This window comes from Bidens hawaiensis, unplaced genomic scaffold (genome assembly GCF_021521415.1).
Source record: "Bidens hawaiensis isolate Kalapana, Puna unplaced genomic scaffold, B.hawaiensis_p1.1 tig00003536_1, whole genome shotgun sequence".
NCBI classification, from domain to species: Eukaryota; Viridiplantae; Streptophyta; class Magnoliopsida; order Asterales; family Asteraceae; genus Bidens; species Bidens hawaiensis.
Window position 1 is genome coordinate 1,212,552 of NW_027491199.1, and position 17,072 is coordinate 1,229,623.

Below are 17,072 nucleotides of genomic sequence, written 5' to 3' on the forward strand. Positions count from 1 at the left end.
CCTTCGACTTATCAAACCCTGGCCTCTCTCCGACAAACTTCCTGCCAGTCTTCTTCATGAACCTTTTCACCCTTCTGACAATCATAGCCATCTGCCACTGCAGATCCATCTCCTCCAGATCATCAACATCGATCTGATCATAGTCTTCATCCAAGATTGCAGGATCAACAATCTTACCCTGAATGTAGTTCTCATACGAAGCAATAAAAGATGCATAGAGAGCAAACTGCTGTTCAGCAGATTTAACACTCATGGGCATCTTCGAGTAGTTGTTGTTTGATACACTTGGGGAAAAACTACTCTTGGTCGCTTGAGGTTGAGAAGCATTTGATCCTCCAGCTACAAAGCACACATCACCGTTCATGTTGAGAGATACATGTCCTTCATGTGTTGAGCTAGCGCCTGACTCTCCCTTAGAGTAATAAGCAGATGATTCAGTTTTCGAACTTGATCCTGAGTTAACCTTTGCACCATACATACCCGGATCTTGAACCTGATCGGTAGGTGTCTCCTTTCGTACCATGTTCAGTTCAAACGTTCTTAGTTTGTTAACTGCTGTCTCCAGGTCATAGTCAGCAAAGTCTTTGTCTTCTCTCATCAACACAGTATACATCTCCCATTTCGGTGGGAGAGCATCAAGAAGCTTTTCAACAATCTCATCTTCTTTGTACGCAATTGAATAGTTGCTGAGTTCAGTCATCAGATGATAATATCTAGTGATGATATCATCAAGTGATTCATTCTTCAGATACTTGAAGACCGAGAATTGGGTTTTTAGAAGTTTAATTTTCGACGCACGAATTCCCACGTTACCCTCAAACCGGTTCTCAAGTGCTTCCCAAAGCTCTCTAGCAGTTTTATACTTTCGGAAGGTGTGAAGTATCTCTTGTGGAAGAGCCATTGTAATTGCTGCATGAGCTTTGCTTTCGGCCTCATACATTTTCTTCTCTTCTTCTTCCATCTCTTTGTATTTCTTGATCTGATCACGACCTTCATACTCAGCAGTAGGTGGAATGTAACCATCTTGTATGCACACCCACATCTTGGCATCTTGATACTTGACATATTGTTCAAAACGATCTTTCCACGCTACATAATCAGTTTTCTTAAGCATCTTAGGTGCCTTTGTAGCCGAACCTGCTTCCACTTCCATCTTTACTAGTTCGGTAATGTTTATCGAAGACATCTTTTTCTAAACTCAAAGAAATCCGAAAATAAAAAAAATTTATTTTCAAACAGCACTGTAGGCGAAGTTGTGGATAACTTCGCTTAAGACTTAACTTCGCGTGAATTTGTAACTTCGCTCACTTTCTTAAATTCGCCGGATTGGCGAACTTGAGAATAACTTCGCTTAAGTTGAGCGTACTTGGGAGGTAGGCGAAGTTGTGGGTAACTTCGCTTGAGGTAAGCGAACTTGCAGAGGTAGGCAAAGTTGTGGATAACTTCGCTTAACCTTATATCTTCGCCGAAACCCTACTAACAGTGACGGCAACTTCGCCTGATGAACACGAACTTTCTGCAGATTAGATTTCTGGGTTTTTCGAGGTTTGTGAAGGTGTTATGGGTATTTCCACACCCGCGTGATAATCCCGAACCACACAATCGAGCAAATGCTCTGATACCAATTGTAGGTTCCCAGCCGGATCTACACGAGATATCGCGTACTACGTAGGTGCGGAATCCCTACGTAAGACGTTACGAGTATAGAAAACAATACGAGCTAACACACGAAACGATAACCAAACACACGTTGTATTCCAACCGTAAACACGTGATACAATAACCACTGAATACAAAACTCTCTAACTCTTGATTATTATTTTACCTAAGCCGTAACAATCAGCTTATATAGACACGACAACTTCGCCTGGTATGTTCAGGCGAAGTTGTCACTAACTTCGCTTGTCTAACAAGTTCGCCTATATCAGCGAACTTGTTAGCAACTTCGCTTACATACAAAACTCAAATATAACTAACACGATTACAGACACTCGACACTGAACTACTGACATCATGCACCAACACAGTTCCCTCCTCTTTTAAACACCCCCCTATTAGGGCTTAAATTCAATAACCTAAATTAGGGCTCGATGTGAATTTCAAATACTAGGGCTCAATTGAGGATAACGTACTGTGTTTGTGGCAAGCTAGTTGTTGTTCGAACTTCATGGACCGATAGAAATCCTAGTCGTCGCTTTTTCTCTTGTCCGGACATGGTAAGTCTGTAATTCGATTTCAGTTCTAGTATAATCGTTTATCCTTCATCTTTCTCCTTTTTCCAGACATCGGATTGCCCCTTTCTTGGATGGCCTGACCCACCAATGTGTGAACGAGGCAATGGAGATTATCCTGGGCTTATTGAAGTCCTAAATTTGCATGGCTTTTTGAAGTCCCTAATTTGGGTTATTGAATTGAGGCCCTAATCGGGAAGAGGGGGGGGGTGTTAAAAAGAGGAGGGAACTGACAATAAATTTGCAGGTATAGATGAAAAGACCAAAAATCCCTCACATGCGACTCACGTGACGATATTTAACTGAGCTTTTCTAACCCGGTTAGCGTAAAAGACATAACGTGTGGGTAAAAAATGCTTAAATGACACCACCTGTTAACAAACTAAAAAAGGGACACGATCCATAAATTGGCTTTGTTTAATAGAAAAAATTTGTAATTCTGTCAAAGAAATAATTTATTTGTTTTGTTGGAAATTTAGCAACATCTTACTTACAAAATAATAAATATACTAATTTTAAACTTTTGAATAACCATAACAATAAAAAAAAATTATGTTTATAATGTTTCCAACAGTTTTCTATCGAAAATAATATATATAATTGACATATAGTTTTTGTCGGAGAGTTAGCAACAATTTTCCAACGAAAAATCATATTGTCACTACGTTATTGCAATATTAGAGCTTGTATTTTATTTTTTTTTAAATTTGTTTGTAGCATTATGGAATTACTTGTCATGGGAAATTTGTAAGATATTTTTGTAGGAAAATGTATTGTCTTCTAGAAGTGGTATATTAAGATGTTGGCATGTGAGTGTTGGATTAATTTCTATTCCGGGTCACAAGTCGGTGAACCGGGCCTAAGAGGTTTTAACAAGTCGGTTAAAGTCTAGGGTATTATGAAGCACTCTTTCATTTGCTTGGTGACCAAGTTCACATTGTTAGCCAAGTTGAGTGGTGGGCACATCTTATGCTTGGTGACCAAGTTAGGTTACTAGTTTCAATACATGTGCAAAGTTAATGTTAGATACAACAACAACAACAACAACAACAACAAACACAAAAATCACCACCATCACTACCAAAGATATTGTAATCAGTTTTTCGAATTATATTTTCTGCTTATAATATAAGTTGGTTATTTCTAAGTTGTTCGTTAATTATCGTTTATCATTCTTGAATTGGTATCAGAGCAAGGTTCAGGAACGCGATAACTAACAATCAACAAAGAAGGTGTCTCGATTGAACAAGTTGGTTTGATTTCCCGAATAAGTTGTTGCCGCGGTTGATCAAACAAGTTAGTTTGATATCCCGAAGAAATTGTTGTCAATGTCGATCGCATAGTTCGTTCAATTGTTACTTTATTCAAACAAGTTGGGTTTGAGTAGCCATGGGTGGCACGACTCCACCGCCGCCGCTAAAGTGGAAAGAGAACATGCCATCTTTCGTTCTGATGTGAAATTGAGCAGAATGAGCCATCGTGTTCAGAACATTAGATGGAATCTGCCAAGTCGTTTGAATTCCTATAGCTGGTGGAGCAATGCTGGATATCGCACCAGCATCGACCAGACGGGCCCGGTCTGCAACTGTCCTCCTCGGTAGTGGATTCGCGTCACCCATAATCCTATCCCTAATGACGGGTTCAGAAAAAGTAGGAGAAGAAAACGTATTACCGACGGATGTAGATGAACTGGAAGACGGTTTTGTACGACGTCTCTCAAGAAGCTCTCTCTCTGGTTCGGGAAATCCTTCAACTTCTGGTGGTCCTAGAGATCGAGTACGTCGCATACAACTATTAAAATAAATAAAAGAAATTATAATAAGCTAAACTATTTTAAACTAACAAACAAAACAATTAAGAAAGACAAGTAGTAAACAAGGCAAGTCTTAACTCGAGTCGTTCTTAATACGCCTCAAACCGTGTCCCCGGCAACGGCGCCAAAAACTTGATGTGCGAAAATATATATATAAATAAAACACAAGTCGCAACTAAGCTTTAAAAACCAAACAATCTATCCTAGTTCACACAAACGGCAAGTGTACCGATCGCGTATAGCACAGATGAGGAAAGTCCGGATATCGAACTCGAAGACACGTGAAAACGTTTATAATTACTAAACTCTAACCAAGACTCACCAAAATATTTAATTAATTTATTTTATAATTTATTTAACTACTTAACTTAATTAAATGAAAACTTTTGACAAAACACTTTTAGAAAACTTTGGTTTAAATTCAATGAATAAAGACGTCTACCTAGGAATGAATCATGTTGACAGAAATAACAAGACAATGGATTGAAAATATTCACGACACCGGTTATAAAAGATGACACAACTAAAACTTGTTTAAGAAAGTCAAATTACCTCTCAGTCTCTCTAACAAACTCTAACTTGTTTTAGTTGATTTTAAAGAATAAACCGGAAAAAACGATTATTAACGTGTTCAAATGTCGAATCTCCTCTCGGTCTCATCGACACACTATCCTAATGGAGACAAATACTATGTCACCAAGGATAGAGGAACAATTTAACTTAACCCAAATTAAACCAACTAATTGCACATAAACACTCAAACTTGACAAGACAAAAACCCGCTCTCGCGCGGTCTTAATTCTAACAAGTAAAAGCAACGAGACAATATTACTTCTTATCACCTCTCGGTCTCAAAGAAGGTGTATTTTAACTGATTTTAGAAGATTATATTACCCACTTATCCCTACGGTTGTACACCCCGCAAATAAACCCGAAACACCAAGTCAAGAGTCTAACAAGCAATCAATTAATCAAAACCAATTCAATTAACTAATGCAAGAGGATTATAAGTAATAACAAATAAAACACAGCCATCACACACAATCTAATTTAACGTTTAGTTAAACTTTACATCAATAATTTAAGTCTTGAACATTAACAATCCATTAAACAAGTCTAAACTATTCAACAATCATCTATCCTAGGTAGAACAAACAAGTTTAGCTACTCATAGATTTTGGACAGCCATGCATACTTAAGAAAAACATCATAAACATCATCATAAACATAATTATATTCATTCAAGATCCAAACAATATCAATCACAAAACAAACTATCAATCAATTGCAAAACAATCCAAAGCAAAAGATCAATTTAACAAAGTTAGGGTTCTTGAACAAAAAGTAAAGTTTAAGATCAATTACTTAAGTTATATGGCTGAAACAAACGATGTAAAAGATCCCTAGCAGCTGCCCAAGATCACCCTTGATGTTATCCTTCCTCACCAGCCGTCACAGCCCCTCAGCCGCCTCCTTTTTTCTTCTTTTCTGTCGCTGCTACAGTTGCCCCGATCGGCAGCTGAAGAAAGCTAGGGTTTTAGGTTTTTTTCTTCTTGATTTCGGGATTCTTGATGGAATAATGGCTGGAAACTCTTGTTATTAACTTAATATAATATTATAAAAGGCTTTTAAGATGTGGGCTTGGTTTGGGCCTTGACTTATAAGTTTGAAAGTTGACCAATTAAGCCCCTAAACTCTTCAAATTTACTCTTTTTTCCACCAAACCTCATAACCTACAAGTAAATAATCAACTTGTAAAATCAAGCATAAATAAACCATAAAAGTTAATAATTAAACTCAAAAGCAATTAAAACATGATAAAAATGATACGGAAAGTAAGTGTGTTTCACTACACATCACGTTCAATGTCCAATGTTAACTGCAACGAACTATGCCGTGTGGGCTATGAGGATGAAAGTAGTCCTAAGAGGTCACAAAGTTTGGGACACCATCAACTTGGGTGTTTCCGATGAAGACAAAAATGGCATGGCTATGGCCTTGTTGTTTCAATCCATACCCGAAACCTTGATCATGCAAATTAGAGATCAAGAAACTGTTAAAGCCATGTGGGATTCGATTAAAACCCGACACTTAGGTGCCGGACGGGTTAGAGAAGCACGTCTCCAAACCATGTTAACGAAATTTGACAATATGAAGATTAACGAGTTAGATTCCACAGATAACTTTGCGGGCAAGTTATCGAGCATTGCCTCGAAATCTGCGGCTCTCGGCAAAGTTATAGATGAACTAAGGTTGGTAAAGAAGTCTCTCAAAAGTCTCCCGATATCGAAGTTAATTCAGATGGTTGCTTCGCTTGAGCACGTGTTGGATCTCAATAAAATAGGATTTGAAGATGTTGTAGGCCGACTCCGAGCCTATGAGGAGCGAATCCGAGAAAAAGAAATTCAAAGGGGTGACCAAGGTAAAATTTTAATCGGTAAATATGATTCATCAAGTCATAGAAGTTTTGAATCTAATAGGGGACGAGGACAAGGAGGTCGAGGTCGCGGTTAAGGACCATTTAATGGCCAAGACCGAACCCCTAGCTAGTACCGAACAAGGGTCATCAAGTTGGAGAAAAGTAAGGATGAAGAAAGACCGGTCAAAGATTTTATGTGACCAGTTTGGTCACTTTGCATCCGGTTACCTAGGCTGAGTTCAAAAGGGTCAAAAAGCAAACAAAACCGAAGCCCGTGAAAATTTTGATGATGTGGCGTATATGCATCAAGTTGTGTTCTTAAATGAACAAAACCTAATACCAAAGAAATACGAGACCGAGCGGGTCGAAGATGATGTATGGTATTTGGATAATGGGGCAAGTAATCATATGACGGGAAACCGGTCATATTTTTTAGAGTTAAACGAGAACATAACCGGGAGGGTTAAGTTCAGAGATAGGTTATTTGTTCAAATCAAGGGAAAAGGCTCAATTCCTTTCCAAGGAAAATCAGGTGACCAAGACTTACTAACCGGCATTTATTACATTCCAGAGTTAAAAAATAATATAATAAGTCTCAGTCAAGCAACGGAGTTCGGATGTGACATTCGGATGAAAAACGATCTTCTGACTATGTACGATAAGAACGGGAGGTTACTCATGAAAGTCAAGAGATCCGCAAACCGACTCTACAAAATACGAATAAAGATTGGAGCTCCCGTGTGTTTGCAATCAAAGATGGCACATGGCGTTGGCATGCAAGACTTGGGCACATCAAGTTCGAGTTAATGAAATCGATGGCTAAGAAGGATCTTATACGAGTTTACCACATGTTGAACACGAAAATAAATTGTGTGAATCGTGTTTGGTGGGTAAAAAAACGAGGCGTTCGTTTAGAGCATCCCAACCTTTGGAGTTAGTTCATGGTGATTTGTGCGGTCCAATAACCCCATCCACTCACGATATATGTGGACGTTTTTATTGAAAGAAAAAGGTGAAACGTTTGAAAGTTTTTAGAGGTTTAAAGCCCTAATCGAGACGGAGGAGGGTTTACCTACGAAAACTCTTCGAAGCGATAGGGGAGGAGAATTCAATTCACGTGATTTCAATCGGTTTTGCGATTAAAGTGGAATTATTCGGCATTTAACCGCCTCGTACACGCCACAACAAATTGGCGTGGTAGAAAGGCGTAACAGAACTTTAATGGGGATGGTGCGGAGTATTCTAAAGGTGATATAGGTACCAAATTATATGTGGGATGAAGCGGTCCGACATTTAACCTTTTTAATCAATAGGGTCCCAACTCGGGCCTTGGTTGATCAAACTCCATATGGACAGTTCAAGAAAAAGAAACTGATTATTGAACACGTTCGAGTATTTGGGTGTATGGCGTATACTAAAGTTGATAGTGTACTTCTAAAGAAACTTGATGACAAGTCAAGACAGCTCTCTTATCTCAGTTCGGAGACGGGTTCAAAAGCATACCGTCTCTTCGATCCGAACACTCGGAAAATTGTTGTTAGTCGAGACGTTGTGTTTGACGAAAACAAAGGGTGGAATTTGGTAAAGAAAGTCGAGAAGAATGACTACGAGCCGAGCATGTTTTCTATTGTGGGGGTGGGGGGGGGGGTTGCGATTGACAATGGAACTGGTCAAATTGAACCCACTATTAAAGAAACATCTGGAAGCAACCTGAGAAGCCCAAGCGCTGAACCTGCATCATCGGTTCAACCCGAGTCTAACGACTCAGCCGAACCAAGTCATATCAGGCCTAATTCATCAAGCTGCTCTCAAGTTCAGTCGACGAGTAATGGGTCACAGGTCTATTCGGGTGAAAATGAAGCCCAACGGGTCTAAGACGTTCTACCCGAGTCTCGGTTTTACCAAGAAGATTACAAGAAGATTATGTGTTACATATTGACTATGAGTATAAGCAGTTGCTTGTCACAGCAAGTGGTGATTCGAGTAGCTATTTGGCTAAGCCGAACCAAGAATAGGTTCGTTCTATGAATACCGAGATCGATTCGATAAACAAGAATGAAACATGGAAGTTAGTTGAACTTCCAAATGGTGCAAAGTGTATCGGGTTGAAGTGGGTGTTCAAAATCAAACGAAATGCAGATGGAACGATAAACAAGTACAAAGCTCGGTTGATTGCACAGGGTTACGTGCAACAACCCAGTATTGCTTTCATTTTATCGGAGATTGCTACAACGACGACGAGGTCAATGTTAAGCACATTAGCGGGAAAGAGCAACGGGCTGATATCCTCACTAAAGCACTCGCAAGAATCAAGTTCATGGAGATGCGCGAGTTACTTGGTGTTGAAGAGATTTCTAATCCGAATCAGAAATTAGGGGGTGAATGTTGGATTAATTTCTATTCCGGGTCACAAGTCGGTGAACCAAGCCTTAGAGGTTTTAACAAGTCGGTTAAAGTCTAAGGGGTATTTTGAAACATTCTTCCAAGTTCACCTTGTTAGCCAAGTTGACCCTGTTGTCCAAGTTCACTTTGGTGGCCAAGTTGAGTGGTGTACACATATTATGCTTAGTGACCAAGTTAGGTTACTAGTATAAATATATGTACAAAGTTAGTGTTAGATACAACAACAACAAACACAACAATCACCACCATCACTACCAAAGATATTGTAATCCGTTTTTTGAGTTATATTTTCTGGTTATAATATAAGTCGGTTATTTCTAAGTTGTGCGTTAATTATCGTTTATCATTCTTGAGTGAGGACACACAACAATATTGGTTAAGAGAAGTGGAAACCTTCAATATGGAGGGAAGGAAGAGTAAAGATAGTTCCAAACTGATTTGGGATGAGAAAATTAGGAAACATTTGTTACATTGCACCTTTCTAAGGATATAGTCGAGAACGACTTTGTGAAGAAGCAGGAATAAGGGGAATGACTTTTAGAAGGGGGTACAATTATGGCTTAGCTTTATCTTAAAGGGAGCTGGCTTTTTTCCTTTTTATTTGATGGCTTTTTGTATGTTTCATTATGCTTGTCTTTATCTTTTCATGATACTTTATATGTTCACATTATACCTTTTTGTCAGGTTTATGCTATTGACAAACTATGCTTCTAAAATTTTAAGGTTTCTATATGGCCTTTTTGAGCCGTGAATCATCCTAGAAGTAACCTCTCTATCTTTTAGGATAGATGTACGATGTGCGTCATCTCACCCTCCGAGACTCAACTTATAGCATGGTTATGTATGAGAGTTTGTTTAACCAACATCGAATTTTCAAAATATATATCAAATTATAGATTATAAGGTGTAAGGCTCCTCAATCGAGCGTCCTACAACGGTTGGATTTATTCATGAGACATAGTTCTCAAACTTCAAATTTCATTCAACATTGCAGCGGAAAGTACTTATCATCATTTAAACACTACATAATGTTATAAAACATATTTAATAACATAATTGTCTTAACAAAAATTTCTAAATGGAAATCAGCCGTAACTTGGATAGCCCACTAATGCACTTTAAGCTAAAATCCTTAATCTAAATCAACCTCAAGTGCATACTAAAAATCAGCTACACATGGTGAATTCTAATTCAAATAGTCAAAACAAAACATACATTTCACATCATAGCTACATATCATAAACTATCATATTAGTTCTATAACGTTACATCATTCTTATACATACAATATATCATCCACGTCATACATAATTAAACATTCCACATGTTGCATAGGACCATTCAGCCCCTTCGGGCGATGACTGCTTTCATCGTCATTCCACATGTCTCGTAAGACCCATTCCACATGTCTCGTGAGACCCATTACGTATGCCTCGTGAGACCCGTTCAATCATATAAATTTGTATCAGGTTCACATTCCCTTCCTATGTTTATATTACCATCATACATCACTAGTACAGAAAAAGTTCATTTTAGAATGGTTAAATGGAGATTACACAACGATTTCAAGACCGTTTTAAATGTCGCGTTGCAAAATGAATTTAAAACGCCTTAGAAACAAGTGTAAAATGGTATCTAAAAACAACACTTAAAAAAACCGGCGTAAAATTATACACAAAAACAACGCTTCAAAGTCCATTGTAAAATGGTATTAAAAAGACAACGCTTCTTTTATTATATAAATACAACTATTCTACACATTTGGCTTTTTAAAAAATTATATTATGTTTGCAGTAACCAACACATTGTAGCAACCAAAAGCCTAAAATCCAATTTATATACATAAATCATCTTACATTTATACAAACTGGTTGAATCTATATATAAAATGTAAACAAATATATATACAATGTTATTTTTACTTCTTCGAAAATGTTCAAAGTGTTTCCCAGATAACATCTTTAAAATCTTCAAAATTGCATACGCATATTCTTCAACAGTTTGAGCAAAAATCCTATTTCATTCCTATTTATTGTAACACTATGTCCATTTTCGGTCCAACTAAAGATAGAAATAACAAATATCAATTCCACAAAACTTAAGAATATTAGAATATCCATCAAAATAAGGAAACCAACTCTATAATATATGTAAAAATGGATCACTTAGCCATTTACACGAGACTACCACTTTATTAAAGTAGGTTTTAGTTTAAACATTCTATTAAACAATTAGGGTACATTATAAGTTATATATGGCGTAAACATTAAACGAGTTTTAAGATATATTCTGAAGGAATATAATGTATGAAAGTTACAACACATAATAAATCCAATTTGTCCATAACACAATTTAGTTTATGTGAAAGTTAATTTGTGTTACTGAATAAGTCATATTGTATTGGATTAGAAAAAAAAACAGTATTAACGTTGTTCAAAACAGATAATATGATCACTAGCATCTCCTTTACATAGTGTAACAATATATAATCCTCATTTAAGCTATTTATCAAACACTTGGCGTGCATTATGTTTTCATTTAATTTTTAGCTTCTTTGTTTATCTAATAACTCCAAAAACAATATATCATTCTATTTTTTAAATATTAATTATCCAAACAAATAAAACTTTAAAAAGCGAAAGAACGAGATATACCTATAGTGAATTATTGCAAAAAAAAAGCTTCTTCCTTTAATAAGCAAATTTATGTTAGCGAATGAAGGCAATCACGGAATGGATATGTAACTACGTAACTAAATCAGGGACATCAAACAATCAACAAGCTCACCATAACGATGACCCTAAACAGATGCAATATTCTGATCGGTAAACATAAGCACATAATAAACAAATCCTTACTGAAATTACATAAAGTAAACGATATTTACAGATTTAACATAACAAACTCAAGCCTCACAAACCCTGACTAAAATTATAAACACAATCAACGAAGTGTACCTCATTATAAACGCATATGTAGTTTTAAGAGTGGATTGAGAGAGAGAGAGAGAGTATTTAAGAAAGCCATATTTAGAGGTTAAAGAAGGACATATAATTTATGAAAATTTTCAATGGAGGGAAATGAAAACACTATACATTGGTGGGAGGGAACCTCAAACACTTAAAAAACTCTAGTTTCCAATAAACATCGCTACATACAAAAAGTTCAATAACCAACACTATTTTTCTCTTATTTACAACGGTTTTCAATGGTGGGAGGGAAAATCAAAAGTTTAAACAACGCTATCTTTCAATAAACAATGCTACATTACAATCAGTTCAATAAACAACGCTATTTTTCTTCTTATGTGGGAGGGAACCTCAAAACTTTAAACAACACTAGTTTTCAATAAACAACGCCACTTTTCAGTAAGTACAATAAACAATGGTACTTTTCTTTTTATTTACAATTGTTCACCTGTGGAGGAAACTTAACATCTTAAACAACAATAGTTATCAATAAACAGCGCTACTTTTCAATAAGTTCAATAAACAGTGCTAGTTTCTTCTTATTTACAATGGATTTAGAAAATTGTTCTTTTTAAAACAGTGAATTACATCTTATTCAACGGTTGACCTTCATACCGTCGTAAAACATATTTATGACATGTGTTGATAGACGTTTTTGTTGTAGTGCATACTCATTTCACACTTATTAAGTCATTCACGTAATTACCTTTTGCCATTCGTTTCATTACATATTATCATTCATTAACACATACATGTTCATTCTTTAACGTAGGCTATAAGCATAAACTATTATGATTATTAAAATATTTATTGAGTATGCGAGGTGCCCCAAAATGTAACGTAAAAACGAGATCTAGAAACTCACTTGGTAAGGTAAATGTCTTATTTAAATTGTATGGCTTCTTGACTGAGCACTCGGACTGCTGTACAAGTTTTATACATAAACTATCAACGTTCACATAATAAGAGAGCTATAAGTTATCACACCATACAAAGTATTCGCGTACCATAGTTTTCGCTCTCATATATAGTTTTTGCTAAACCCCTAGTTTTCACATATCCCCTTATTTATCAGTTGTCTTATAATTTTCACAATTTGGTATCTTTCACTTATATTAAGCAAAAAACTATACTTACTGCGAAAACTATCATTCATGTGTAAACGATGATAACATGTGAGAACTCTTTGGTAAGTGAAAACTATATTTCTAAGTGAGAACTAAATTGATCAGAGAAAACTATATATTAGCGAGAACTACTCCAATCATGAGAAAACAACACTCTAAGAAACGTATACTGGTCAAAGTTAAAGCTACTATAGGCAAATACTTACGTGCAACTTTGTGAAAACCCTAGATTGAGCTTCAATGGAGGTTCTGAATGTTTAACTCATTTTATTGGTCAAGCTTGTAACTTTAATGCCTCATATGGTCCAGTTTATGTTGCTATGTTGTTCTCATGCAAAACCATTCATACAAGCAAATCTTATAATTAGAAACGAGAAGTCACATGGTTGACGAAAACGAGAATAATTTCGAATGTTGCAACTTGTTTCCACTGTGTATTTTTTCCAAACATGGTTCTTTATAACATTCAACCAAATCTTATAATTAAAAACGAGAAGTCAAGCTTGAATAGGGACTTTCTCTCTCTAGACAGAAACTTAATGGTGAAGGAATGAGGGTGGATGAGATGGTGGCTAAGGTTTAAGGGTTTTATGTAATAATTTCTTATTTCTAAAATACCCCCCTTAACTTATAATAACTTGAAAAAGGTATTCCTAAAATCACTATTAGCTGGGATGTTGTCTTTAAAGAAGATGAAATGTATAAGGGATAACCAATGAAAAGGCAAAATGGTCACAATAGTCAGATTAGGGGTAGTTGTTTTCTGACGATAAAGAACCAACTAATCAGCCTAAAATAGGCTCAACATATAAATTGTGTATCCTTTGAGGTACACGTTAAATGAAGACATCTCTGCATTTTTCTTTAATGTCGTTGAGTTTGAAAGTGTTTATGAACCTTTGGCATACAATGAGGCGATAAATCTGATCAATATGATTGATGCATTCAAGCAATGAATGAGGAAATAGAATCATTGCATAAAAATTGTAAATCGGTTTTGGTGGATATACCAAAAGATTAGAAACATATTAGTTGCAAACGGATCTATATGCTGAAAGAAGGTACTTAAGTAGTTGAAACACCTAGATTCATGGTTAGTTTGGTAGCAAAGGTGTCACACTCGGCTCTATGAGCCTGGGTGTGTAACCAACTGCTGGTACATATTTCGTAAATACATCAGAGTATTGGTTGCAAAGCGGAAGTCTTTTTAAATATTATTATATACAAATTTTTGGAATTTAAACACCTGATGACATTACTGTTGGGCCTAGTTTTGTGGTTTGAGCTTGATTTGTACTTAGTTCTAGTTATTTGGGCTTGGGTTTTTGGGTGCGTATGTAAATCGAGAACACTTATGTGTTCTCGGTGGGCTTTTGGTGTTTGGGCCGGCCTGTTGGTTGTTATCCCTATATATAAAGATGTGATGTATAGGGTTACATGTTGTTCATTCCTAGTATTACTATCAAGTATTGTAAGTGCTTAGCACCCGACGTATTCAATAATATACGTGTGTTTTGAAGCAATTCCATGTTATCTTTATTTTTATTATTCGTATTCTTGAATCACCGAGTGTTGGTATTCCGCACCATTACTCGTTTAGTTGATATCATATTGTAGTGATCTAGATTCGGGACTTACAATTGGTATCAGAGCCTTTGACGAATTCAAGCTCGTCATTGTGATATCAACGGATTCAAGATATCAAGGTTGAGTAGTTCTTTTGTTTCTCCGGTGAGTGTGTGATCAGAGAAGAAGAATAGGCGATATTTTGGCCAAAGATTGACTTATCTTTGGAAACAATTTGAATCCCACTAAATTAGGAATTAAGTTGTTGTCAAAATCCACCGGTCAAGCCTCTTCTCGGTGTTCTCGACTGGTAAACAGAGTTCTCGGCAAAGAAATTGAGATCTCGGTTGTGTTTGATCTCTGTAACACTTGTTTTCGGCCACTGGTTGTTTTCGGTCAAGAGCAGTTCTCGGCAAAGAGTGGTTCTCGGTCATTTATTGATCAATTCTTAGGTTCTCGGACAAAGATTGAGTTTTCGGTCAACACTTGGTCAACATCAGCGTTCTCGGTCAACAGTTGCTTAGTTTTCGGTCAACACTCGGCCAACCACAGCGTTCAGACTGTTGCTTTGGGCCTGTTACTCTTGGACTTGGACCATCTTACTGGACTTAAATTTAACTGGACCTAAGTACAACTTTCAATCAGTAATAAATTTGAAAGGGCTAGTTAACTAATGGTTGCAATTCCATCAATTCGTCACTTCACCAAGAACTTGACTCCATCATGGGCACTGCTACTCGTATACCCCGTTTATTGTCCCACGAGGGGTTCAGTGAATGGAAATTCCATTTCGAACACTATGCCTAAATGAAAGATGCGAAAATTTGGAGAAGCATTATAAGGGGACCTCAAAGAATTGTTTATCAAAAGGCTGGTTCTGATGAGGTTCTTGTGAAACCAGTTGCTCAATATGATGATGATGACTTTGCTAAAGTTGAAGAGGATGAGAAAGCTCTCTCCACTATGACCATGACACTCTCACCTGAGATTGCCCTTCAATTTAGAGAACTTCAATCTGCTAAAGAGCTATGGGCCGCACTGATAGAAGTATATGAGGGAAATGAGGATATGAAGAGAAACCGTCAAGATCTGTTGCGACAAAAGTTTAATATGTTCAATCACGTTCTGGGAGAGACATTTGAATCTCAACTTCAGAGGTTTATATCCCTTGTAACTGAAATGAGAACTGCTGGGATATTTCTGCAAACCTCAGAAATTAACAACAAGTTAGTAAACTCTCTACCGAAAAACTGGGACACGAATGTTGCAGTCATTAAGAAGACCAAGACCTTAACAGAATGAGCATGACTAAAATGATTGCCACCATTAAAGCCTGCGACATGGATGATAAACGACAGGCAATAAATCATGCTAGTTCTTATAGTGCTGCTGGTTATAACGTTGCTTCAAACAGTGCTCTCATGTCTCAAGACAGTTTTTCATTGTTCAAGCCCACTCATCAACCACTACAGGGAAACTTCCAGATGTTTTCATCCACCATCGGTCATGTGACAATCGTCAATTTCAGGTTAACTCCGTTAACGCAACTCCGTCAATTCAAACTTTAGATTTATTGAATCTATAACGCAAACTTCATTACATTTAAACTAGGGTTTAAATGACGCTTAACACTTACTACATGTGTAGTAGTCTTTCGGGATTTGCACCGAAACGCAAACGATTGATGAATAAATGAAACACACTAAAACACTAATGATGTGATAATTATGTGTTAGGATTATGTGTTATGTGATAATATTATTGTCATGTTAATTTAATGTGCAAGTTATGATAGAATGTTCTAGAAAAAGGAAATACTTAATGTTAACTTAAGGTGCAAGTTATGATAGAATGTTCTAGAAAAAGTAATACTTAGGAGTTGAGGGGCCAAGGTGTAACATATTAGTCTATAAATACATGATAAACCTAAACCCTAACTCCCATCCCTTTTCCCTAACCCCAAATCGGCCAGCCATCCCCTCTCCCCTCTCCTTGTGATCGATCAATATACACACACACACACTCAAGATCTTTCAAGTTTGATTGAAGATTAAGGTGCTAGGAAGGTATAAACAACTATTCTATGCATCCTCTATGTTTAATTGTTAGTTTTATTGGGTGTAATTGATATGCATGGATATTGTTTATGGAGTCTAGAGTGTTATGTGAATGCATGATAGTTCATAGATTGTTAAATTGTTGAGTTTGGATGCAAACAGTTTCTGGACAGATTGCGTTGTTGATGTTTGAATGACTGTAACGGGATGTTAAAGTGGAATTTGATTGAGATAATTGAAATTACAGTAAACTAGGTTGAGTCTAGTTTCTAAAGAATATAAATTTGTAATTTTTGGACGTGTGAAAGTTAACTTTTATGATTTTACAAAAACGTGGTGCAAAGCTGAATTGTTAGACCTGCTGTTAGGTTGTTTTGTAAATGTTATATCTCATAATCTACGAGGCCAATTGGGTTGGTTCCACTTCTGGAAGTTGACTTATTGAGTTAGGAACCTAACCCAAGTGGTCTTGCATTTATTGGATTTT